Source organism: Haemaphysalis longicornis, unplaced genomic scaffold (genome assembly GCF_048455015.1).
Source record: "Haemaphysalis longicornis isolate Haplotype H1 unplaced genomic scaffold, Haemaphysalis longicornis Haplotype H1 scaffold_2, whole genome shotgun sequence".
NCBI lineage: Eukaryota > Metazoa > Arthropoda > Arachnida > Ixodida > Ixodidae > Haemaphysalis > Haemaphysalis longicornis.
The window spans coordinates 105,907,533-105,933,953 of NW_027526295.1; the positions used below are offsets into that span (position 1 = coordinate 105,907,533).

At 48.1% G+C, this 26,421-nt stretch overlaps 1 protein-coding gene and 1 pseudogene across 2 annotated transcripts in view; both read right to left on the reverse strand.

Annotated features, from left to right (window-relative positions):
- Positions 1-26,421, reverse strand: part of LOC144169096 (potassium/sodium hyperpolarization-activated cyclic nucleotide-gated channel 3-like) — a 68,283-nt gene that overhangs the window by 26,490 nt on the left and 15,372 nt on the right. The gene's annotated exons all lie outside the window — the stretch shown is intronic.
- Positions 7,894-10,250, reverse strand: LOC144170914 (uncharacterized; annotated as a pseudogene). Its single transcript, XR_013322700.1, has 4 exons — positions 10,190-10,250; positions 9,767-9,986; positions 8,331-8,575; positions 7,894-8,168 (listed from the first exon to the last, which is right to left on the reverse strand). The product of XR_013322700.1 is annotated as an uncharacterized LOC144170914 (transcript).

The window sequence follows — 26,421 nt, forward strand, 5'->3', positions numbered from 1 at the left end:
CTCCCCCACGGCAATGCTGGCATTGGACTTCAAGGGGGCGTTTGACAATGTGTCATTTCAGTCATTTTGGCCCACCTCCGAGAGCTGCATTGCGGGGAACGCACGTACACTTACGTGCGAGACTTCCTTACTAAGAGGCAAGCGGTACTCCACGTTGGCGAAGCGAAATCCCACCCCATCAACCTGGCGAGCAGAGTCACTCCACAAGAAGCAGTGCTCTCCCCAATGATATTTAATATCGCCCTAATCAAACTGCCACAACGCCTTGCAGCTCTTCCGAACACCAAGCGTGCGCTTTACGCCGACGATGTGACAGTTTGGACGGGCACAGGCTCGTGGGGGGACATGGAAGCTCGCCTTCAAGAAGCGGCCGATGTGGTCACTGAGTACGCAAAATACTGCGGACTCTCGTTCGCCCCGCAAAAGTCTTAGCTACTCGTGGTCCAACCAGGAAGACCCAAGCGTGACCCACCTCCACCGGTCGAAATACACCTCGAGGGCCACGCTATCCGCCCCACTCCTCAAATCAAGATCCTTGGGATGGTCTTCCAGCAAGATAAACGGAACTCCACCCTTATAACTCGGCTGAAGCACACTACGGACCAGGTATCCCATATGCTGCGCCGAATCATCACGAAGAGGCGCGGCTTCGGGGAGAATGCGGCGCTACGTCTAGTGCACGCCTTCATTATTTCCCGCATCACGTACGCGACCCCATATGCGCTTCTCAACAAGCACGAAGAAGAAAGTGTCAATGCAATAATTCGAAAATCATACAAGCGCGCACTGTGCCTTCCCACAAACACATCCACCTTGCTACTCCTTCAACTCGGTATCCACAATACGTCGTCTGAACTAGTTGAAGGACATCTCTTACAACAATACGGACGGCTTTCTCTAACCAACGCGGGCCGCCAGATCCTCTCAGGACTGGGAATAAATACACCGGGCTACAATAGCCCACTTCTAGAGCCCCTCCCCCGGCCTACTCAAGACCTCATTAAAGTACAACCCTTGCCGCGTAATATGCACCCTGAGCACCACAGTGACGGCGTAAGGCTCCCGCGGAGGCCATCTCACGACAGTACAGTCGAGATGCTGACGCAGTCTTCACAGACGCGGCAGCATACTCCTCCTATCCAGCGTTCGCCTTGGCAGTAAGCCCCGCCCAAGGAGGACAGGCTATCACTGCCTCTGTCAAAACACTCACCAGCTGAAGCTGAAGAGGCGGCAATCGCACTTGCCATCTCCTCTACCCAGGCTACTACTGTTGTGACGGACAGCCAACAGGCCTGCCGGCACTTCCAGGCCGGAACCGTTCACGCTGCGGCCCGCGCAATGCTACTCCGCCACCCGCCGCAGCGACAGATCCACATAATATGGACTCCAGCCCATCTGGGAATGAATGGGAACGAGATGGCGCACGACCTCGCGCGAGAAATGACACGCCGCACGAGGAGTGCAGACACCACCTCGGAGAGATTTACTCTCCTCCTGACATATGCAGAAATGACGCAACATCTACGCCTGGCCCGACGCACCCTTCCGCCACCCCACCGACACCTATCTATCGAGGAGGCACACCACTACCGTGCCTTGCAGACAAACACCTTTCCCCACCCAAAAAGAGTCTGCCACTACTCCGAAGAAATTACGTCCCCTAGCTGCCCCTTCTGTGGAGCAGAGTGTACTCTCTTCCACATGGTTGGTGGATGCCCCTCCCACCCTCTCCCCAAGCCGAATCCTTACAACTCTCCCGAGCTCTGGAGGCGCGCCCTGTCCAGCTCATGCCTGTCCTACCAGCTGCGGCTGGTGGAGCGGGCTGTAGCGGCTGGCAAGGCATATGGGGTCCTGGACTGAGGACTTCACCTCCTGAAGAGTACACGCAACCTTTTCCCTCAATAAAAATGTTTATCCTCCTCCTGCTCTAAAGGGGCCATGACACAAAATTTGAAAGAAATAGCTTTTAGTAACGCACCCAGATCTACTCCAGCCACGAAAGATGCTCGGCTAGCCAAAAGACCCAACAAATGTTTAAAAACGTTCGAACTTCGCGCCACACGACGTCAGCATTGACGCAATACCGACATCAGTGACGCATTAGGGGCCAACACTAAAATCATAGTTATCAGTGTGTTAAATTCAAGTTAGCATTGAAGTGATGCAATAAGAGGGAACTAGACGCCCCACTAAAATCGTCCAGCCATGTTTCTTCGCAGTGGCTTCGATTGGCGGGCTCCAATTGATCAAACAAGACTCTGTGACGCCAAGAGACATCGCCTGAAAGTGGTAAGGCAGCCGCCACTGCGTCATTTCTTTAATATCTATATTATATTTTTTTTGTTTGCAATAAAATTAGTACCGTTGTTCTCGGGACGAAGCAGTCTTTTTAGTGAACCACACGCGTGTATTTTGTCTTCATGGTCCCTTTGAACGGGATTCACACCACGGAGAACTCCCGTCTTTCTCGCCCGCGGAATCGGCTCACGTGACCAGTTTTAGGCTCCACCCCTCGGTTGGGTACGGCCGCGGATGCTCCGGGAAATAAAATGCCTCCTCAAGTATTACTCGGCGGACGTGCGGTCCCCGCCATTTTAGGTTGTACCAGGTGCGAGGGTGGCTTTTTCGAGGTGACGTGGTCGACAGGTGTGGAAGTGACAAGTGCGTGCGCCGGAAAAGCACGCCTTGGCGTTTGGGGGCAGTGTGGGCGATCGAGAGCTAGGGTGACTCGTTTTGTGTCCTCCACTCTGCCGACTGCTAGTCGCTCCGCACGTGTGGATGCTCCGCCAAGATGGAAGACGGACCATCCGGTGACGCCGTGTTGACGTCACATATCCGTCCGCCTCCGTAGGCCTCCTCGTCCGAAGTGTGAATCCCGCTTGTAGTCTTCATCGCAATGTACAGCTGTTTTAATTATCCTTCTGTATTGCTCACTTATTTCGCGGTTTGCAACCCGTTTTACCGCTTTGTTTTCATGTTTATGGGGGGGAGGGGGGGGGAGAGGGGGGGTTACACCGAATTGCGCGTAGCACTTTTTTGCCCCTATGTCTTGCTTTCTTATTTCATGTTTTCCATCTTTTTTATGCTTAAACTGCTTTGATGTTAGTTTTGAAGGTTGCGCCCATCTGTGCGTGGAGACTCTGTTCGCCACGTTAATCGCTTACTTTTTTACGTTTTGTATATTTGTTCATGCTTTGGTATTATATTTTCTTTAAAATCTACCACGTACTCTGTACATACCCACTGTCTGCCTCTTTTTCTTGCTTGCTTACTCTGTAGTTTACTCGTTTTTATCATAATCTAGTGCACTAGACGTTAGGTAAGTCAATTTCATTTTGTTTTGTTTTGCTTTCGTTGCTGTTTCTAATGGTGTGGCTTGCAAGTTACGTTGCACATTAGTTTACCAGGGGCCCATGGATGCGGGTTCGATTCCCGGCCACGGCGGTCGCTCTTTTGATGGAGGCGAAAATCGAAAACGCCGTTGCGGTCGAGATTTCGGCGCACGTTAAAGATCCCCAGGTGGTCAAAATTAATCCGGAGCCCTCCACTACGGCGCGCATCATCGCCTGTGAAGCGTCGGCGCATTAAACTCCCATAATGAATCAATCAATCAAGTTTACCAGGGATGCAGCTAAGCTTTTCCGTAGTAGCTACTTTTGCATAGGCCTTAACCAGTACTACGCGGCTTGGCATGCAAAATACGGAATTTGGACACAGACATTGTTACAAAATGCAGTTTATTCAAAGAAACCCTTGATGGTCGATCTTGTTTTTTTAGTTGAGTGGGTTTTAGACCTCATTACTCTTATTTGATTTAACATTAATAAATTACTGCATGTTTAGCCCCAATTCACTCTATTAAAAGCTTGCGGATTTACGTGCACAAATGTTCACTGCACTCAGGTTGGTTTGAATACAATGTACGCACAAATGCGTTTCAGAAACGAATGAATCGCTGCTGGACACGCAGCACAGCAACCATGTCCATTCTGCGAGCACAGTCTGCGTAGGAGCGCGCGGAACGAAAACGCTGGGGGTTGCGCATCCGTCAGAAATACCAAGCGAGCGAAAAACTTGCAGTAATCTTCTGCCCGATCGCCAAGGAGTGGCGATCAGTCTTCGTGGGCCTCGGCAAAGAAAACGCAGGCGCAGTGGCAACGTTGGCATCATTTGTCACCAGTATCAGCGCTCATACAGGTGTGAATTCACCAGACCCCGGTGAGAAATAAGCGGCCGAGAAACTCGCAGTTACACTTTGACAGATTATAAAGGCGGCAGACATCATATTTCGCAAGCGCAACATACAGAAACGGCACGCGTGACGAAAGCGGAACTAATCGTCGCGCGCGGGCGCCTGACGACGCGCCGCGGATACGAAAACTAAATGACCACGTGGAAAAAAGCGGACGTTTCCTTCCACCCACACGTAGCGGCAGCACCCGCCTGGCAGGAGACCCTTAAAATATTGGCGCGCTTTTCAAACCCCCAGACTGTGCAGCACATTTCCCCCCTCGACTATTGGGGCCAAAATGTATGTCAGCAGCCAAAAGCCCACTGACACATGAAGGCCCTTTTTGCCTAGGTCGCGTCACCGTTTTAGCGATTCCACATGGTTCCCGTCGATACTTAGATGATGCGGCTGCATTCAACATGGAAAACCTCTCAACAAACGTCGATCGTTTCACCCGTCGACCCAGGGCGTTTTCTAGGTGTCAGGTTTGTCGTAAGCCCAATTAGAGATTAAGATTATGGGAAGTTCTGTCCTTGAAAGAAAACGTTGAGTCGTAGGTAGCACAGTACGTGGCAAGCGAGTGTCTGCAGGCGTAAAGCACCACAGCCGGGGGCAGGGCACAAGTGTATTCCCTTTTGCGGCCGGTGCGGGCGAGCGGCCAGTTGGTGTCATAAAAAGTTTCATATGACAAGTACGTTTAAATCTTAAGACGTATGACGAACCAGCGTTACGCCGGCGTCGAGGGAGTTCTTTGGAACGGAGTTGCTGCATTTACCAATTATGCTTTCCAAGTACTGAAGTTCCTGAAAATAGCTATAGATTAGCCGCACTGCCGCAAAGGAAACTCCGAGGACATTTACGCTTACGTGGCTGAAGATATGGGCGTGAAAGGTTAAGGCTGCGAGGTGTTGGTCAGTTCGAGATAGAAAGCAACAGTGTCGAAGCTTAAAGTGCTTATGCTGGTGGCCTGGCTGAACGTTTTGGATTTTTATGAGATAAGCAGAGGAGGGAAGGCGGGAAGGGGACCAAATGTCTTTGCTGAGTAAGATATATTAAAAGTTTGGGATAAGGGCATAAAGAGATGGTAGAGCCGACGGGTTGAACCAGAATTCCAGGGCATCAAAATCAGCTCACGCTGATCTTCAGCTGATAGGCTGGTCAGGGCAGCCTGTCATGTGTCAATATAAGTTGAATATGTAACGTTTGAGTTGTTCACCCCTGAGCATATCTTTGGACGTGACCAGGTGTCACAGAAGAGAGTGGTTGTTTGCCCGTATTTAAGTTTATGTCAAACATTTCCTGCCAAACATCTTAACCCGGCTGTATTTGTGGATATATGCGTTGGTTTGTATCCTGATGAGAGTTTTCGGTTCTTAAGCCATGAGATTTCCGCGTGGCACGGCAAAGGATGATGTTCGTAGGCGTAGTATGAGGAGACCATTCACATATTTTTCTGAGGGGAGAGTGTTGTAGTAGTGGCCAACAGGGAGCACGGTAGGTCAGTTCGAGTGGACCTTCATCGGCTGCTTCACTACCTTCCAGACCCGTGCCCGTGTGTTTAACTTTAATCATTGTGGATTGTGGAACAATCTTCCTCAAGCGTTTAGTGCTCTGCTTATAGCCAAGAGTCTAACAGCCTATTGAGCATGTGTAATGAATCGTGTTTAAGCATCTATTCGATAGTTCCGCTAGAGGGATCGCAAAGAGGATTCAGTTCTCGTGGGTTCAGGAAGGTAATGGAATTACAGCGATTGTCATGGTATTCCACTATGACAACTGTTCGACTTCCTACTTTTGAGCGCCCTGGCGTCAGCGTACGCGAGTTTTTTCATGGTTTTGGAACTTTAAAGCAATTTGATCCTTGCTTGTCGCCTGTCCTCGCGTAGGTTTCTATCTATGTGTTTTAGTAGGGGGAGGGCTTTTATCAGAAGTCGCTAGATCGGTGATATATCCATCATGGCGTCTATTTTCTTTTTCTGGAGGTGTGGTATGTTCTTATATGATGACCGGACCCATTTTGTCTTAAACCAAAGCTTTCTAGCTCTACCAGCCAACGGTTCTTTCGTGGCGTGCGGCTCTCAACGCGGTGGAGGCGGCGGCGGGGGGAGGGGGGGCGGATGGTTTCACTCATGGAGCACACTGCAGATTGCGCGGCGAATTTACCCAGCGTTCCCCGCGCGGAAGTGCCCACTCGCCGGCGGCGTCGGCGTCGGCGGTACGGCTTTGTCGTCTACTTTAGGGACGGTTGTTCTGGGCCTGTTTTGGCGCAGCTTCGCGTCTATTGCGCGCTGTCTTCTCAAACTTACTAAACTGACTAATTTAAATCGGTATAAATGGGAACCACTAAGCTCACATGCCGAATTGTTTCGGTGTCTGCGCTTTTGTCGCGCGGTAGTGTAGCCCCAAGCTACCCAAGCAACCATGTACGTCCGTGGGACGTCCGAAGAACAGCCGGACGTCCATTGCCGAGAACGGACGTCCAGCGTACGTACAGTACACATCCATTTTTGGACATACATTTCTGGATGTACGTCGGACATCCAGCAGTAGACGAAAACTGGATGTACATTTTTAAAAGTTCAAGTCGTGCCCTATATTTGGTGCACAATGCAATATGGTCACGCAATAAGCCTGTATTTTTAATCTGGGTCTACTACACAAGTTCTCAAAGCTAGAATAACAAAAAGTATCTCTGCGTTCTGGCTAACATGCCAGCGAGGTTTACAGTAGCACGCGAAATGACACAGAATTTAAGTGAAAGGAAAAAGAAAATTTCTCTTAAGCATTGACGGCAGTCACGTTGAAGAAAAACATATATGTAAGCACCCACTTTTTTTACTCTAGCTACTTACTTTAAAAATGGTGGGTATAGCTCGCCTCCGAATAGGCGATGAGACGTACGGGGTCCAAATCATGTTTTGAATGGTGTACGACGCTGAGACATCAATTTTCCAACCACACGTCTATCATTCAGTGACACACCTAACCTCCGACATGAGGGGCGACGTTTGTTGACTAATCACTTTTGTTTCTGGCTCTGAAATTTCTTTGTATATGCGCTTGATTTATGGCCAAATCAAGCGTGACCTTTGTAAGCTGGCTATATCACATCGCATTTTTTTTGTGCACAGGGTTGCTATAGAATCCCGGATCTTGGCCATAAAAGCTTTGTATGAAAAAATCCAACCTCAATGACATGCATTAAGTTCTGCTCAGTATGACGTAAAAACAAATGATACAGCCATTAATAAACAGCCTTTCAGCAGGTTTCTAGCCAACATGCAAAATAGTACGGAAAAAGGAGGACGTATAATTTGACTTCCTGCCTGCTGGTCGGCATAGAGACCGAAGTTTTGAGTACTGAAGTTCTATCCCCTTATCTATTATCTTCTTTTGTTCTTTTAGATTAACCTTCTTCCTGTGTAAAGACCTATTCTTCATTTGCCGAACATGTAATTTCTGAAAATGAACCATGCACTTGTTTGCACACGCAGCCATGCTCAATGCGGTATATTGCGAGTGAAAAATAACCACAGGGTTTACTAGCAGTCGATTTTTATTCAACATTTTTGTTCCTTTAGGTTTTCTTCTCCTTTAGGTTTTCTTAACGCCGAACGCAGCCCTTTCTTTGGCCCTCCTGAGCCATTCCCTGATGTGGATTTCCACCTCGCTTCGCGGGCTGTCACCAAGGAATTTGCTCTGCCTTACTGCGTCTGGAAGTGCAACAAAGAGGCATATTTGGAATAGAAACAGATTGCCCCACAAAATTGTGCGTACCGACAATCACTTGGCAGAGCTTGAGGCCCCGAAACCTCTCTTTGCCCTTGCGGCCTTCCGTACTGAATTGCTGGGCGACCCCATCCGTCAGCAGGTGTGGCATCATGGCCTTCACCGATGCCGGTATTGCCTTTCCTCCAAAGGAGGCAAGTTCAGCAATCTGTAACAAATTATTATAATGCGATCACCAGCACTCATTTCAATACACTGAGGAATCGTTGCCAAGGCTTTTCTTGCAGGATGACCCTGCATGCCTGGCTACAAATGTTTGCAGTGGTTGCAAATTTATTGAAAAGCTTGACTGCAATATATGTGCACTCACCAAGGCCTCACGGTAGCCACCCGTAAGGGTTTCGTCAAAGGCCAGCACGGCCTCAACAGAACCCAGTGGGCCTGCCATTACAGGTTCAGTAGGTGGACCAACATTGCCGTTATTTTTGGTTGTAAGTCCATGGAGGCTCTCCAAAATTTCCATCTGGGTGTGCCGAATTATGCTTAAGGAGGTCAGCACACGCCTCTGAAACTCTGAAAACAAGAACGTGATGTTTACAACAAATATTGTTTTAACTTATGAAGTTGACTTTTTAACACTTCACCCACATACCAGCACAACTCAGGGCCTTTGGAGAATTTCCTGGACCACCTAAAATTCAGAAAGTTTTTTTGATGCAGTTCGAAGAATCATATGACAGCACTAAAAAAACAAAATAGCTTACAGTTTTCTGCACGGGTGCCCGGGCCTTGTCATATTTGCAGTCCTGGTCAAATTATTCACATGTTTAGCTCAAACGCCCAACAAATTTATATGAAAAAAAAGATAATATATTGCAAAAAAGAGTACACAAGTGACTGGCGTACCTTCTTGCCCCTGTTGGTCAGGCCCTTGTTTCAGCATGCCGCTGCTGGCACTTGTAGCTGTGCAGAGCATGAAACGGTCAATCTATCAACGTCTACATCAACACACAGACAAAACATTATTCCACTCTCCAACAATGTCACTAGGATACGCTGGAGCACCTACCCCTTAACAAATTTAAAGCAAACAAAGATGTTGCAACAAAGAAGCATACCTGCGTGCCCCAATTGCCTGAGTAGCCCACCACTGTTGGTACTTGTAGCTGTGTAGAAGGTCAAAATAGTCAACCTGGTAATTTTTACGTTAATACACAGACAAAAACAAAAAGAGAGGAACATACATGGGCTCTGCAGCAATGGCACTGGGCTGCTTTGGTGTGCCAGCCCCTGGCTTGAACCTTCAAGACGTGCTAAAGTACATATGCACAATTAAAAACTTCACATAAGAGTGCAGCCAGCTGGCTGGCTATTCACTTCACCTGGCAAGAATATAGCAACTAAAATGTACAACTCTAAAAAGTGGGATATGTATAGAAATGAGCAGATTTGAAGACAAAAGAACTGCAAATATAAGCACTGTATGAGGATATTACAAATTCTATGTATGCAGGACTGGAAGCATTATTGTGTTACATCACAAGGATGTTTTGTTTGCAGCTTTAACTCTCGAAGCTAATCGTTTATGCTACTTTTATGCATGTAGACATGTAGTGGAAACTGGGGCTTCGCACATCCAGTAGTGAAGTACATTAAATGGGCAGAATACATACATACACGGAGATGCGAAAGGACAACAAAGTTCTTCACAAACAGTTGAAGTAAAGCTGCCAGCACTGAACAGTTTAAAAAGTGGCTCCCAAAACCAAAGGAGTAACATGCAACTCTGTCACAAAGTTTTCAAACAAAAGTGAAAAAAAAGTGCAATAGTATTACGAGGTGGCTCTGATGTGACGAACGCTGTTGGGGCACGCGGAAAACCATCAGAGTCCAATTCCACGAACGTGGAATCGTCATCCACCCAGCGTGCTGGCCTCACTCGGCGCCGCTTTCTGGGCATCTCCTCCCCACCAGAAAGGTCGGAAGTAAACTGGGCCATTTCCAGTTTTTTCCTTCCTTGCTCATATGAACGTAGTTAATGTAAAATAAAAGTGCTTATCAGTACTTGCGCCGACCACAAGCGCATGCTTTAGACTCACCAAACACTCCCTTCACGGCCGCATTGTAAAGGTGGGAACCTGGGCCTGGTGGCTGCCCTTTCTTTGCCATCCTGGCAGCTTTGTCAGGTGGTACATTTGGCCACCAACACTTTTCACCTTTCATTCATGCGCAAGGAACGATTTCCACAGTTTTTTTCCTTGCCGTCATCAAATTCCACGATCGCATACATCTGGAAATATGCAATTTTCCTACAAGTACCGCTCAGAGAGATAATGGGCCTTCTCAATTTACGAGGCTTGAATATATAGCCCACAGGAAATCCAACGGCTGATGTTTCCACACGAGTGCATAAAAATTTGAGCTCTACATGAAAACCCTGGCAGTACATGTCATGATAATCAAGGAGGCCAACTACCACATTGTGGATCATGTGGATCACTTGTGCAAAAACAAACATACCAGTGGTCAACTATAACTTCTCAAAACTGCTTTTGGGCAAAAAGAATTTTTAAAGATAAGATTTAAAAGTCAACCACACAGTTCATATAAAAAAAATTAAAATCTGACCACTGTACTACAAGAAAAAAAAAGTAAAAGCGATTCCGACACTTGGCGCAAACTGGCTGCGGCAAGTGAAAATTCAAGCAACAAAATGCACAAGGAACTAATTGTAACGCCTCACCGGGGAGAGAGGAGCCGATACTATAAAAAGGGACATATTTGCCACTTGTTATTCTTTTATCAATGTCTTTCGCGACCGCAGCTTGACCACAAATAAACAAATCAAATCAACCGTCAATAATGGCTGCCAAGCCGCTACAAAAAAAAATGGCCGCGTATCTGCTCCTTTCGTTGCAAATGCCGTCAAAAGACGATAGCCTTTATCGGATTTTGCGAAGTAAATGCCTCCCTTCGCTTTCCCGCTCACCTCTCATGTTGTTCCTCTTGTGTCGCGATCCCCAAAGGCCTCCGCCTAAAAGTTAGATGTGCCCTTGGTGAGCTCCCTCCTGAACTAGCTGCCAGGTGGCAAGATATTCTGAATAATGCTTCTCTTTCCCTCCGAGAAATTCTTAGAGAGCACTGTACTAGCCAACTCAGCCTCTTCAACGACCAGATTGAAGCTCTTCCACTAACCGAGCAGGAGAAACTAGATCTCAATATTTTCATAAATCGTAAGGAAAATGATCTTAGCAATAAGCAAGCGGTTAAGTTTCAGCGTGACCAACTTCCCTCGCAAAATGCAGCATGTACTGTAGGAGATCAGCCTCTCAATAGCCGCGACTATGAAGTACTAGGTCATCTATTGTTCCCCCTCGATACAGAGATCGCTTTAATAGAACCTCCTTCCCTAGCCAATAATCCTATAGAAAAAACGAGCTCTCTCGCTACCTGCCCCAGCAACGTTATTGACATTTCCAAAACACTAACGGCCGACGAAAAAGGTATCCTAGAACGAGGTCTAACTTTCTGTCCCACAAATAACAGCGTGAATGAATACGAGTTACACAAAGATCTCACTGAATTTTCTCGGAGAATGATACTAAGCGAGTTTTTTTCGGAGAAGCAGGACCAACCTGACATTAACGAACGCACCCTCCACCCTCCTAGCACTTGAACTCCAGATGTAGATCAATCTCCAGAATTGGATCTGTACTTAAAATCAGTATCAAGAGAAATATTGGCAACAACTAAGCGATCAAACAAGCGCAAGAACCTAACTCCGTCGGAAGAAGTTACCCTGAATTGCTTATCAGCCAGAACCGACATAGTCATAAAGCCAGCCGACAAAGGTGGCAGTGTAGTTGTTTTACCTATGGGAAAATACAAAGATGAAGCTTATAGGCAGCTCAATAACCCTTGCCACTACAAGTCCTTAGATAACGATCCGAGCCAGGTATACAGCCTAAAAATACTTCAGAGCCTCACAGATCTACGATCTAGAGAATTAATAACGACTACTGACTTAAATTTCATGAAACCGAATAATAAGCATGCAGGACGTTTTTACCTCCTCCCGAAAGTCCATAAAGTCCCCGTAGAATTATTGTTCACTGCCGACATTCCTGGCAGACCCATAGTTTCGAATAACAATACCCCAACCGAAGCACTATCTCTGTTTCTGAATCATCACCTATCCGACATTCCGGCTCTTCTTCCTTCATTCGTTCAGGACACCCCCCACTTCCTCCGCATAATAAAAGAGATAAATATGGGCGGGCGCCTACCCAGTGGAACCCTCCTAGTTACTCTTGACGTTGCTGCATTGTATACAAACATTCCGTTCGCCGAAGGAATTGAAGCGATTTCAAAATCTCTATCAGTGAACCCACACCAACATGCACCAGAAGTGTACATAACTTTGTTAAAACTAGTTCTAACTCTCAATTATTTTTAATTTGACTTCATAAGTTAAAACAATATTTGTTGTAAACATCACGTTCTTGCTTGCAGAGTTTCAGAGGCGTGTGCTGACCTCCTTAAGCATAATTCGGCACACCCAGATGGAAATTTTGGAGAGCCTCCATGGACTTACAACCAAAAATAACGGCAATGTTGGTCCACCTACTGAACCTGTAATGGCAGGCCCACTGGGTTCTGTTGAGGCCGTGCTGGCCTTTGACGAAACCCTTACGGGTGGCTACCGTGAGGCCTTGGTGAGTGCATATATATTGCAGTCAAGCTTGGCGTGCATGCCACTTCAGCTAGCACGGAGTCGCGCGTTCCGAGTCATGGCCGCACACGCGATTGCAAAAGCAATCGAAATCAATCTGTAGCCTCACACATTTGTTACGGCACTGATTGCTGCGCACAACAGCTTTGGCAGAGCAAGGCTCCATCGGGAGGGTAATTTCAACAGATCAGACGTTAGGTATTTCGTGCCAACTACAGCTCGATCAGTCAGTTGACTTGACCGTATTTTGTGAAGTTTGAGACATGTGCGCCAGAAACGCATGCTGGCCAACCGACAAACGTAGCCAGCGTGACATTACAAAGCACCCACAGGCAACACGCAAGCCATAATTCAAAAGTACACTTAACTTCCCTACTATGCACTGTAAAAGTAACTCTTACGCAATACCAAACATTTATTTACAATTGATGAACAAGAGAAAGGAAAAGAGCTCGCTTGAGTAGAACTGCATGCGGTGGCCACTTACAATGGGCTGTTGAGTCAAAACAATGCTGGTGTCCAACTTGCTGCTATCGCATAGGTGCGCCACAGAACAGGGAGGATTGGTGCGCTCAAATGCTGCCGTTCAAACTCCGCTGCTCATCTTGGTTCCTCTATGGTTCAGGCGGTTTAGGTAGGGAGGAACGGAGGCACGGATACGGGTACGGATAGATGTATGAGCCGTAGATCCGTATTATTAAAAAAAACACTTTGTGCGGCTCATGCGTAACGGACGCTCTAAACAAAAGTACTTAAATACTTAAACCACTAAACGGTTTTTGTTTTGCGAGCTTGGCGTTCCGCGGTTTGAGAATTTGAACTATTTGAGACAATGTGTTCGGTATACCAATACCCAAATGTGTAGTACGTTCTTTTTGTTAGAAGTCAGTCTTGTAATAGGAGAAAAAACTTCACTTCATTTCGGTAAGAGTTAAAACATAATGCAGACAAAAAAATCTCTAATGAAAATAATTGTCACATTCTAGCACGTTCTGGCTGGCAACAAAGGCAAATAACTGAGAAGAGTAAAAAAAAATAAGTAAACTGTTCACAGTGTAACGCGAGAAGCTTTTTATCTTTAATCTAAGATGCAGAGCGTGTTACTTTGTTGTAGTTTTTGTTTTTTACTGTTTGGATTCACCGTCGCGCAAGCTGCGGCCACTGCGGTGGCCTGGTGTCGACATCAACATCGCTATCATCGCTGCTATGGCAAACATGGATGCTTCCCTACTTGACTGCAAAAACGTTGGCTACGGTGGTTATGTGAACTCTATGCGCGCACTACGTACTTCAAAGACATCTGGATGCATTTCTTTGAGTTGGTCAAGTAAGTTTTCACAGTGCAGTTTGAGTTAGCTTAATTGTCATGCCGAAAGCCCGGGACAAAACGCGTTTAACAACCTGGCGGGAAACGAGAACATTATTCGAGAGGTACGGTCGACCCATCCGCCAGGAAGCCGCAGCATGTTGTATGACCGATGCAGTACAGCGTAATGACGTTTCGTGCGGTGACAACAACTGTGGTGCCGGCAACGCGTGTCCAACTTGTGTTCACGTTCTTGGTGATGAAGCAACACATGACGTTCACAGTTCTGATGAACCAGCGACGCTGTGTGACGAACCGGCGACACTGCAAGCCAGCGCCGTGGAGATGCCAGCTACGTGTACAGACACGTCAAGTGAAGAAGACGGTGTACCCGACTCGCCACCTCTAGCTTCTGAGCCAGTCTTCGAACTGACTCTACAATGCACCGCTAATGCACAACAAAGGCCTGACTGTAGCGACTTAGCTGCAGGGCTAAGGGCGTGGGCTCTGCGGGAGAACATTACGCAGGCCGCCCTAACCTCGCTGCTGAAGGTGCTGAAATCTTGTCCGTCCGACGCATCTTGTCTGCCCAGCGACGCTCGTACATTGTTGCGGGCACCGAGAGACACGCTGCGTTCTCCAGTGACAATAATGCCCCCGGGGCACTACTGCCATTTAGGGCTGGAGCATCAGCTCAGAAACGCCCTCGCCATCGCTGGCGCTCCTCCAGGGGGATCCATTACTCTCCAGTTCAGCTTTGACGGGCTGCCGATTTCCAAGAGCTCGAGAAAAGAATTGTGGCCCATCCAGTGCAGAATTCTTGAACACCATGATGCAGCGCCTTTCGTCATTGGTGTCTGGGCTGGTGCAGGAAAACCAGGAAAACCAGATTCGGCAGAGGAATATTTAGCCCAATTTCTAACTGAGCTGAAACAACTCATGAGAAATGGAATGAGTTTTGATAGGCGCGTGATCCAAGTCTCTGTGCACAGCTTCATCTGTGACGCACCGGCTCGGGCCTTTGTGTACTGCGTCAAGCCTCACATAGCCCACCTTGGGTGTCCCAAGTGCACAGTTGAAGGGGACAACCTAAACCACAGAGCATATTTCCCGCCTGTGATTTCCACACTGCGTACTGATGAATCTGTCAGGCTTCAAACAGATTACGAACACCACCTCGGTGTGTCACCTATGACCACACTTCCCATCGATATCGTCAGTACTGCGCCTCTTGATTATATGCACCTACTCTGCCTTGGAGTCACAAAGAAACTGCTCGATCTGTGGTTTCGTGGCCCATATCAAAAGCCTTTTGAAGTACGTTTTGGCCCAGATGAACGAAAGCAGCTGTCGAAGTTGACCCTCTCTTTGGGGCCACATGTACCTAAAGAGTTCGCGCGGAAGCCTAGGAGTACAAGTGAAGTACAGCGCTGGAAGGCGACAGAGCTCAGATTTTTTTTGCTTTACAGTGGGCCTGTTGTTTTGAAATCAGTCCTTCGGTCGGACCGGTACAAAAACTTTCTTGCTTTGCACTGTGCAACATTTTTGGTGTCGAGCCCGACATTGTGCACTCAGTATGTTGATTATGCAGAGTCTCTTTATAAGCACTTTGTTGAGACATTTACCATGCTCTATGGAACTGACCGTGTGTCATACAATGTTCATTGTGTGTTGCACCTAGCAGATGATGTACGCAACTTTGGTCCTGTGGATGCTTTTAGTGCTTTTCCATTTGAGAATAATATGCAGTTTCTTAAGCGGCTTCTCAGAGGTCAGAACACTCCACTGGCACAGTTGTACAACCGCCTTAAAGAACGAGAAGGAAAACTGGCTGCGCGCACATCCTCTTCTGCACGGAATTCATCATCAGACATCTTTCAGCTTGTACAGGAGCATAAAGGTTGTTTGCTTCCACCTGGCTTGACACCCCCTCAGTACAGATGTGCAGAATTTCGGGATTTCACTCTTACCGTAAACCCTCCCAACAACTGCTGTGTGGTAGACAATTCTATCATCATTGCAGACAGCTTTGCTCGTACCACTTCAACACAGGCACCATGCATCGTTGGCCGAGAGTTCACAGACAAAAAAGACTTCTACACAAGGCCATTTCCATCTAGCTCCATTGGCATCTTTGCTGTTTCTCAACTTTCTGGCACAAGATTCTGGCCTATGAGGAATGTGCAGAAACATGTCAGACTTCCCTCGCACAATCAATCAGTTGTTATTCCATTCCTGCACACAGTTTAGCACTTTACAGATCCGCATATACGCCTCGCTGAATATTCCTGTCATCTGGGTATGAGCTCAGGCCAGTGTGCCCAACTGTAGCTGCTTTATTGTCTTCGGAAGAAGGCAGGTGCTTCTGATCTCAGTAAAACGGCGAGGTAGCAAGGCTTAGATTCAGTGGCTTAGTTTTTTTTGGCACTCTGCCTGTTAGAACTAAACAGTTGACAGTGGCGCTGCGCAGGGTTTTTCATGGCTTCTATGCTTCGGCTATACGTTTCACTGACAGGCAAACTTGCCCTGTGCGCTTTTAAACTGAGTCAATCTGCCAACTGCCATTGCCACCTGTAATAAATTGAAATGCAGCCAACAGTGAAAGTCTGAATATCATGTGGGTGGTTATTCGAAGAAATTTTCTCATCTGCAAGACAACCTGGCAGCATCTAAGATGTAAGTGGCTCATCTTTTCATAACCACTTACTGTTTTGCTTGGCATTGCAATGTATTTTCAGGCATATATCTTTTCTTCTAGGTTTGCACTGTGCAGTGGTGTTGCAGTCCCAGCCCGAGCAGACAGTAATGAGAGCCTGAACATCGTGGGTTTTCGTGGAATTCGTCGTGCCCACTGCAACCCGGCAGTTATTTTCACGTGAGTGGTTCATTCCCCCGGCAACCTTTGACTGTTTCATTCTGGCTGGAATGACCTGTGCTTTTCATTTCCTTTTTCTTAGCGCTCCGTGGCGCAACAGACTCTTGGGTGGACGGTGTGCAAAGGTCGGCAACCCTAAAGGTGTATATGCTATGGAATGTCTTCTCCTCACGGCAACTTTGCAGCTGCTGGTATGGGAGTCACCTCCAGAATGGTGTCTACTTTGCTATGTTCAAACCTCAATTCCTTGAGCTGATCTACTCTGCTGCGCCTAATTTGCCTGTGTTTTTTCTTCTAGGGATGGGTTGTTTTGAAATCCTGGTAAATGTGGCCCACCCCCTACCCTGCTAGTTTTTTCGCTAAATACATACTATATCTTTCCGTCATTTAAAAAGCACACGGCTGAGTTGCACGTATACTGTTTTAAAAAGAAACATTTGTATTTGTTCTTTTATCATCACATTTAATTTCTTCCTCAGGCACCCAAAAAATGTTTGGTTGTAGCAAGAGCAACTCCAGGATATGACATTCTTTGGCTTCAAGAAAATCTGGACAAATGGCCAAAGCAAGATGTCATGATGTGTGAATTGGATGCTAGAGGCGAATAAAGTGTTCATTTATGGCAGTTTAACTGCTGTAAAACACTGTGTATGTTTTAAATTGTACATGAGCATGATACCGTAAAATTGTACGCAACATCCGAAATGCATCCGGTGACGTATCCAATTCCGGACGTTCGATAGGACGTACGGAAGTGTTAAAACCGGACGTCCGTCGTACGTGCAGGGGATGTCCGTCGGCTCCCAAACGGACATCCTTCGGATATACGCTAGAGCCGGAGCGGACATACGTCGGACGTTCGACGGATGTCCGGCGGTTGCTTGGGATGTTCACGCAACAGTCAGCCTATAAATGGGAAAACGTCAGGAGGAGGAAAATATCTTCCACCCCTGTGGTTGCATTTCTAGCATCGATGTGTCCCGCGCAATTGGTTTAATAAATGGGCATTGGAATCACCAATTCTGCTGAACCATCTCCTTCCTTTCCCACGGGTATCTTCCCTTCCATTCTTCGCTGCAGCCGCTTTACGTTCGTCCTAAAGGGATGGACCAACAAACACTCCTGTGGTGCAGTGCAATCCCTCTCAGAGCCCTTCACTGTTACCAACCGCTGTTAACGCTTTCGAAGAAACGCTGGAGGGGGAGGGGGGCAGCTTCCGCAGGGCCGACGCACCATTCAGATCCGGATAAAATTTCGTCTGAAGGGGCAGACAACCCTTAAAGGAGTACTGACACCAAATTTTGATACCTAAAAAATGATATAATTGGCTTCAGTAGTTTGTACAGATGCCTCACAGAAATTTTTGCAGCGATCCGAGGCCGGAATCACATCTAAAATCGATTTTGATTGTCCAGGCCGCGAACTTCCACAAATCGGCAGCACTAGCGCAATCGCTTTCGGCGTGACGAAACATTGGCCTACGTGTCTGGCCGGTTCAGGGTGACGTCATATAGTCGTTTTCAGAACCGGAAACGATATCCTGCGCTGCTGTTGTCGGTGGTATTCGTTTGGGCAGGAGACGTGGGCGTAGCTGTGTGAGCAATGCTTGTAAACGTTGCGTGTTCGACGTCTTTGCTCTTCAGTTCGTTGCCGGCGCATGGTGTTCGGCACTGGTGCCGAAAACGGCGTGGTGCGCGATGTCGACGGGCACCGCGGCGGTGCGCGTCGCCGAGCTCGCCCAAGTTGTGCTATGGCAAGCTCGCGGTATGCGAAGTACTGCTCGTGGAAGCCTGCCCGAGCAAATCGACGACGACGCCAAGATGCATTATTTTCCACGCGACGACATGCAGCGCTAAACGTGGACTTCGTGGAGTTCGTGCACGCCGGCGGCCGCAAGAACTGTCGCCCAAGCCAGCGGGCTCGGGGTTGCACGGGTCACCTTGGGTGTTGGGAACTTAGTATCGTGGCACGGCCGCTCGATGGAAACTAGGTCCGGCCTGCCGAACGCGCCTCTCCGGCGGTGACGGCGTTAGTTTCCCTTTCCGCCGCAGTGTCAGTCGTGGCGCTAATCATCGGTGATAGAAGAGCGGCGGCTGCTGGCCGCGGTCACGGTTTCAACGGTTTCAATGTGGTGTAAGTTGTTCATGACTGCACCGACGGCCGAAGTCAGCATCTTTATAATTTATAATAATATGCGGTGATACGTGAGGCGGAAACTCACAATATAGGCGTCACGGACTAACTAGCATACAAGAAGTAGCCACAGCGCTACATTTGTTTTCCTTTTAGCGCGCCGCATGCGACGTTAGCAGGTGGCGCATTGCAAACGCCGAGCGCAATAGGCGGATTTCTTTCTAAAGACTTTCCCATGGCTTTCAGAAATAATATTTGGCGTGGCAAGCTAGTCTGAGCAACCGCATTTGTTTATTACAAAACAGCTTATAACTTGCGCGTACGTAAAAATTACATAAACGTTTCATGCTGTGTCGTACACGCCCATTTCTCAATGCGAGTTTGACAAATGTGACTGGATATTTTCACACCTTGCTTTAACTGCGTTTTCAAAGAGAACTGGAATAATCTTAATACCTTTTAGGGTCTATTGGTCCATTTGCTTTGGAAATATTGTTAGACTGCGCGTTAGGTTACAGGGTACACAAAATTATGGAGGACACACGAATGAAATGGACAGAGCGAACGCAACTATGAACTGATTTATTGTAACAAGAAGACTATTTACATGGGAACCAAAACACGGAAATGAGTACAGAATGCAGTTGGGATGCTGTAAAACTGCGGCAGTCGTTCTTTGATTTACACTAGTTGCACAATGTAATATACAGTTGGAAGGTAAATTAAACTGTAATAAATAGCTGGGACATCAAAGGTAAATTTAATACAACATTTAAAGGGGGATTTATTGGGCTTGTCAGAAAATTTGTAAGTCCTCTTCACCTATGGTTCACCGGCAATCAGCTTTACAAGCGGAAAACCTTTGGCGAGAAATGTTTTCGCGAAAGCTTCAGTAGATTCTCCAAAGAACTATTAACGTCGCCAGCCCAGGTGGCAAGAAGCAGCCTCAATAGCTTTTTCAAGAACATTTCGCACAGCTCATGACAGTGGTACGGGTCCTGTTGCTGGCGCACCACATCAGCGGACAGCCTGCGAGGTGTGGGAAAACGGTGTTTGAAAGGAGCTTACAAATTTGTACGCTGTGTCGAACTGCCTGTACAGCGCGATCCTCCTCGAACTTCTTCACTTGTTCGCGAAACTCGTCGCAGCGTTTTTGCAGTTTTTGCAGTTTTTCGTTTAGTCTGTTTTCTTTCATTTTAAGGCGGCGGGCATTTCTCTTGGTGTTATCGAAAAAGCCTGTCAGATAGAACGCAGTCTGGCATTCTCGAGTCTCAAAATTACGTTGGCCGCATGATTGCATGTCCGTGAGAGCGTACAGGATTGGGTCTGCATCTTTCGGTAAGTGCGGCTGACCTCTTTATTCATTACCAGTTAGGCCCAGAACTGAACGTTCAATCGTTTCATTTTCTGCAACCATTGTGCTCACTTGCCCTTGATTGCGTACTTGAGATGCCGACGCACACGCCTCGAGCAGCGGCCGAACATGCGCCCTCCTCCTTTTCGGGCTTCCAGGCTGCACGTACGTTGGGTACGAAGGAAATCTTGTCGACACAGCTGTTGGCAGCAATAACTGGCGCTTCAATCCCACCGTGTAGTCATCCTCTTTGAAGTGCAGCGAGCAAACGGCCGATCTGTAGCTTGGCTTCCGTTGGCTGCCCTTGTTGATGCCTTGACGGGAGATGTTGTGCAGCCAGGCGTCTCGGAGTCGCTCTTTGGTGGGAACTGGTGGTAGCAGACGCCCGGGGTTTTCGAGGAATTCGACTTGCAGCGCGGCACGCAGCAGTTTTGGGCATTTCATAACCAGGAGCACAATAGTACGCTGTATTACACGCGCAGTGCGCGGAATTCTGCGAAACGAAAAGCTCAAAGCGCTCACGCGAGCTTCAACATTCCCGCCGCTGCAGCTCTTCGCACCCAAACCGGAGCCTGCGCCGATACGTGGCACCCCACCGCGAGTACAAGCGGCAACCGTAATTCTTCGCTTCCATGCCCTCGCCCGTCGCCGACGCGCGATGCTGCAACCCGCATTAATCCTTCCAACCGTGTTGCTTGCCCACGTTAATTCCGATTCCACCCTCCCGAAGTTAACATGTATCGATTATTAAAACTTGAAGCTGAGCTAGTTCGTTTCTGTTCATAATGCTACACAACATAAAATCACGCAAAAATACACAAGTTCTCACTGCCTAGCAGTTCTTATAAAATCTATTAATATCCTCCCAAGAGGCCTATCAGACTTCACACGTCAGATTTCACACATACGGGAAACTCGACCGCACATGCGAAATCAAACCACGATTCAAACGAAATACGGAACGAAAGCAAATCACAAACACATTGCCGATAGTACACAGGTGTTTCTCTCAGGCAAAGCAGCGCATCTACGTACGCAGCGCATCGTACGCAGCGCATCCAAGCATTTTATTCCCCTGTTTAACGAGTAAATATCCGGTTTACTAATAAATGTGACCTTCTACAATTTCTCGGCATTTGGGGACATTTGGTTCGGAGTAAAATTACCGTGCCTGAATTCAAACATGAGACAGCCCTGGGGCTGCTGAGCCTTTGACAATGTTAAAACACGGCCGTTTTAAAGTTGTCCTTCCATTAGCATGGTGAATGGCAGCAATAATGGAGTTTTATTTTCCAGCACAAACGCGCTGCTGTGTTTAAACCGAATTAGCATTGTAACATGCTGTACAGTCGCATGTACTCACGAACATCGCGGGAACTTGGTTGCGGGAGCGGCCGCATCGCACTCGTCTTTTTAAACAGTGAACAAGAATTACCGCCATCAAACAGATGAAATTCTTAGACATTGAAGACATATCTTTGCCGTAAATTGTGGTGTTATTATTTTCCAGATACGTGTGTTAGAACGCGAGTGAACGACGTTTAAAGGAACGATCATCGTCGATATTCCGTAGGCGCCCCGAAGCGAGGGCGGCGGGAGCCGTCACCGATGTGTGGCGCCCCCGCCGAAAGTAGCGGCGGCAACTGACAACTCCGATTTCACGCGCCTGCCCATCGGCGGCGCGTGAATGGGCAGGCCGGACCTAGTTTCCATCGAGCGGCCGTGATCGTGGCGACTATTTGATCGCTGGCATCTGTACCTGCGAATGACCATCCCTTACACAACTTTTCACCACACTATCATTCCCTTTTTAGCATACGAAGCTTTATTTTGGCAATAATTTCCGTTTCTGCGATCGGTGACCAAGACATCTGCCGCGGCCTGTTTTGATTCTAGCGCGCAGGTGGCGCCATCTTTCGGCCGCTCGCCGCACCGTGGTGCCGACAGTGCTGGGTCGGAGCGCCCATAGAGATAACATGGAGCGCCGAACCCCCGCTTCCGGTCAGCGTAGGCTTACCATTGCGGCAAATATCTGAACGCCACTTTTAAATTCAGCGCTGATAACAACTCCTAGCACAATTTTCAACACACTAACATCTAGTTTCTCGCATGTAGAGCTTCTTTTTCGTGATCAGATTGATTAGAAGAGTGGCGACAAGCTGTTGCTATCACGGTCTGCGCTGGTTCGAGCCGCAGTGATATTAAAAAACGGACGACGGCAAAGACATCGCCGGCCTAATCGCCTGGCCAAATAAAGTTGTTCTGTCTGTCGGGTGGCAGTGAGTCATCCGAGTCTGAAGATTCAGACGACATGTCGACTGCGCGGGCGAGTCGCGGACCATGTGCAATCGTAGCAGACGATGCGGCGAACGCACGGAGGAAAGAAAAACGTCCCTGACGTCACGGGTGAGACCGTGACGTAAGGCTGCCCGCTTGCAGGCTGGCCTTCGAACGGCCATTTTCCCGCGCGGCGACCAAATTTGAAATTGGTTGCAATAAACGTGCTATAATTAATTCTGTGTTGGCGGCTGACGGCTTTCGGTTCGATTTTCGTAATTAATAGGCCAATAGGTATTCTTTACAGCATAAAAACTGAAAGCGAGAAATTTCGTGTCAGTACTCCTTTAATGTGTAGCTTGGGAACCTGAGGTCGACGTGCGCCAGAAAAAAAATCCCGGGCCGTCTCCTTCTTGGCGTTCTTGCCAACGGAGGTGAAACCGGTGAAGGGTTGAGGTGCACAGCTTTGCTGTAAAATTCTCGTGTCTTTGAAGCACGAAGCGTTCCAGCGCGAGGCGAAAACGAGTGTGCCGGTGTTTTTTTTTTAATACGCGTTACGTTCTAGCGCGAGGCGTAAACGTGTTTCCCTGTGTTGTAGTACCGTGACTACATGAGACGATGGTTACGGCGACGACGACATGAGACGCCGACAGCCCGAGCTTTTAAGGGGCTTTACCCTCAAAACATGCCTGTACAGCGACTATCCTTACTCCGTAACCTTGACCTCCCTGCCTAAATAAAGGAATAAACGTATCTTGCGGCGTGGGGCCGTGTTTGACTCAATTCGTTCATCGTGCGTGGTTATTAAGTCAGATACAAGTTGTGAAACCGGTATACTAGACTCTGACTTTGAAGTTGAACTGTGAGCCCCCCTGCATTGAGCGTCCAGGCATATAGGTGTATGCTCTGTCTGCGAGGCAGTTGATCGGTAAGCCTGTAAGGTCGGCCACACAGAAGCTGCAGACACTTTTTGCGGGTTCAACCTGTAAATATAGTTCTCCGTTGTCTTGTCTGTAATCATAATCGTCTTCCTTCTGTTTCGCGCGCCAAAGCACCGAGTCCCAAAAAGAAAAGTGTTTCTTCGCTCACAAAGCGAACCGGAACCATCACCGAGGTGCTCCTGTTACCGAAGCCGCAAAATCTATCTTGTCTCATCTTGTAGCAACTATTTTATACCAATCAACTTATTTAAACCATTTTCCGGTCGCTTACTGCACGTCTAGCGTCATATTTGATGCTTAGCTTCCAAGTTTTCTTTTTCGGTTTTACATCACTGCACGTGCCCCGTTTTCGCTCCCTCTGTCTTGCTCACTGATTTGGTTGTTACTCAGTCATAGCTTCCGGGCGGAAGCGATCACGTATGTTAGCGGACGATGTTAGGAAACGGCTGGCAGCCACGGAAAAATCGAAAAATGAGCCTAATAGCGCCATCGCGTTAATAAAGGACACACAGACTGCGCTACGTGTGTAGTGTACGTATGTCATTCCTTTAGACTGCAAAAAGACATACGTAAGGCAAACGGGGAGGAGTATCAATGATCGCCTGCGCGAACATGCCAACAATGAGAAAAATGCCAACTCAGGCCATTTGGCTATCCACATACCCCCCGCCCCCCTTCCCCCCCCCCCGTTTGATAAGTGTTATATTATAGCGTTGAACAGGAACCAAACGACCCGCGAGATCATTGAGACCAACGAAATATCACGTGCTGGGGACTACTGCGTAATCACTCCCTCCCTCGCACTTACGGAAAAGGGGATGCACTTCCTTGGGCAAGACGACGGTTTATCGTGATACCGCAATCGCAGTGGCACGTGCCCTAGGAGTGTGGTAATGCACAGAGGGGAGGAGGTGTTTGTTCCTTGTTTTTTGGAGGAGTGTGCAGTATAAATTTGTGTTTTCTTCTTAATAAAGTTTGTTAAAAGAGCGCTCTGTCTCGTGTCGTCCCTCTCTAGTCTGCATTTCACAAACCAAGGAATCGCTGTTCGACGCGCAGCAGAGCAACGGGTGCGTGCCCGGCCGTGCCGCGAGCGAAGTCTGCGTATGCGTGCTCGGAAAAACGCTTGGGTGGTCGTTCGCCCGTCAGAAACACCAAGCGAGCGAAAATGCAGTAATCTTCCGTCAGATCGCCAAAGAGGGGCTATCAGTCTTCCGGGGCCTCGAGGAACAAAACGCAGGCGCAGTGGCAACGTTGGCATCATTTGTATACGTCGGCGCCCAGAGAGATCTGAATGCACACGACCCCAGTGCGAGAAATAAGCGGGTGAGAAACTTGACGTTACACTTTGAAGGATTATAAAGCAGGCGGACATGCTATTTTGGTAACACAACAAGCGGAAGCGGAAAGCGCGACAAAAGAGAAACTAACCGCCGCGCGCGGGCGTATTTAAAAACCAAATGACCACGTGGAAAAAGGGAGACAATTCGCTCCTTCCACGCGGAGCGGCAGCATCTGCCTGGCAGCGGAACTACAGAATTTTGGCGGCTTTTTCAAAGCGACAGAAGGCGGAGTAAGTATTCAACCTCGACCCCTGGGTGATAAAATGCGTGTCAGCAGTCAAACGCTCACTGACAAACCAAGGCATCGTTAGGCTCACCCACGCCACCGTACTTAAGCTTCGACGAGGTCTTCGTGGATTTTCGGGGCCGAGGCCGCAGACAACTTGGAACGGCTGCCACCAAGCGTCTATCTGCCCGTCGTTATACCTTCAAGTTGGATACCAATATTATCGTAGTGCCTGTACTTGAAAGCGATAACGCCGACTTATAGTTCTGTACGTGGGAAAGGAGTTGGCTGCCGGAGTGCATTTCCCCAGCCTGGGCGTTAAGAGGGCAGGCTTGTTGATGGGCGTGTTCGTTGCCCGCCCTAAAAGGGTGATCGGCAACATAGGCGTGCGCAGGCTTCTCGATCAGAGAGGGCGAAATATTACCGCAGCGCCTCCCCCACCCCCTCCCCCTACGGCAACTCCCAAACTCTTTCCATTGAAGGCCTAATAATAAGAACGCAGTGCAAAGACGATGAATGGTTAGATCTAGAAGTTTTGTTTCAATGAGATGGAATTGCAACATATACAAAATATTTGTGAGCACAAGCTTTTAGTTTCAAATGTGACATCGACAAGGGGAGCAATGCCCAGCGCGCATGCAGCATCAATTTCACAACGCGCTGTCCAAACAACTTCTATTCTCCCTAAATTTAGCACACAACCATACGCTACATATCGGTATTTTATAAAGTTAATATTGCCTATTCTGAAACTCTCTTTACGTGGCTGTGTTAATCCGTGCCACGCACGTTATAACGTGTTTATCCCAACGCCCCCCCCCCCCCCGCTCGCCCCTTTCCGGGGTTGACCGTAAACACTCTCGGAAGGTGTAACAAGAGGGTTCTGCGGCTAAATTTGGCGCCCCCCTAAGATGATTGGGGAGAGGGGGGGGGGGGGGGGCTTCTTTTGCTTTTTTTGTGCGCACGCCTTTGATCGGCCATGCAGGTATACTAGGTTCACCAAAGGCACAAGCGGAATCTAGGAGAGACTTGTGCAGAAGAGAAAGACAAAAAGGTGTAAAAATTCTTCGCTTTCGCCGCCACAGAATTTATATCTTTACTTCACCCGGTCAAGACACGCCCTATATCTTTACTTCACCCGGTCAAGACACGCCCTCTTAAAACGTTTGTTTAGACCATCATCCCGTTTATATCACACTCGCCCCTTTGCGGCGACAAAGTGCCGCACGACGGCGATGAGCAGCTCATTCTTCCCTTATGCCGTAACACTTTGGAAC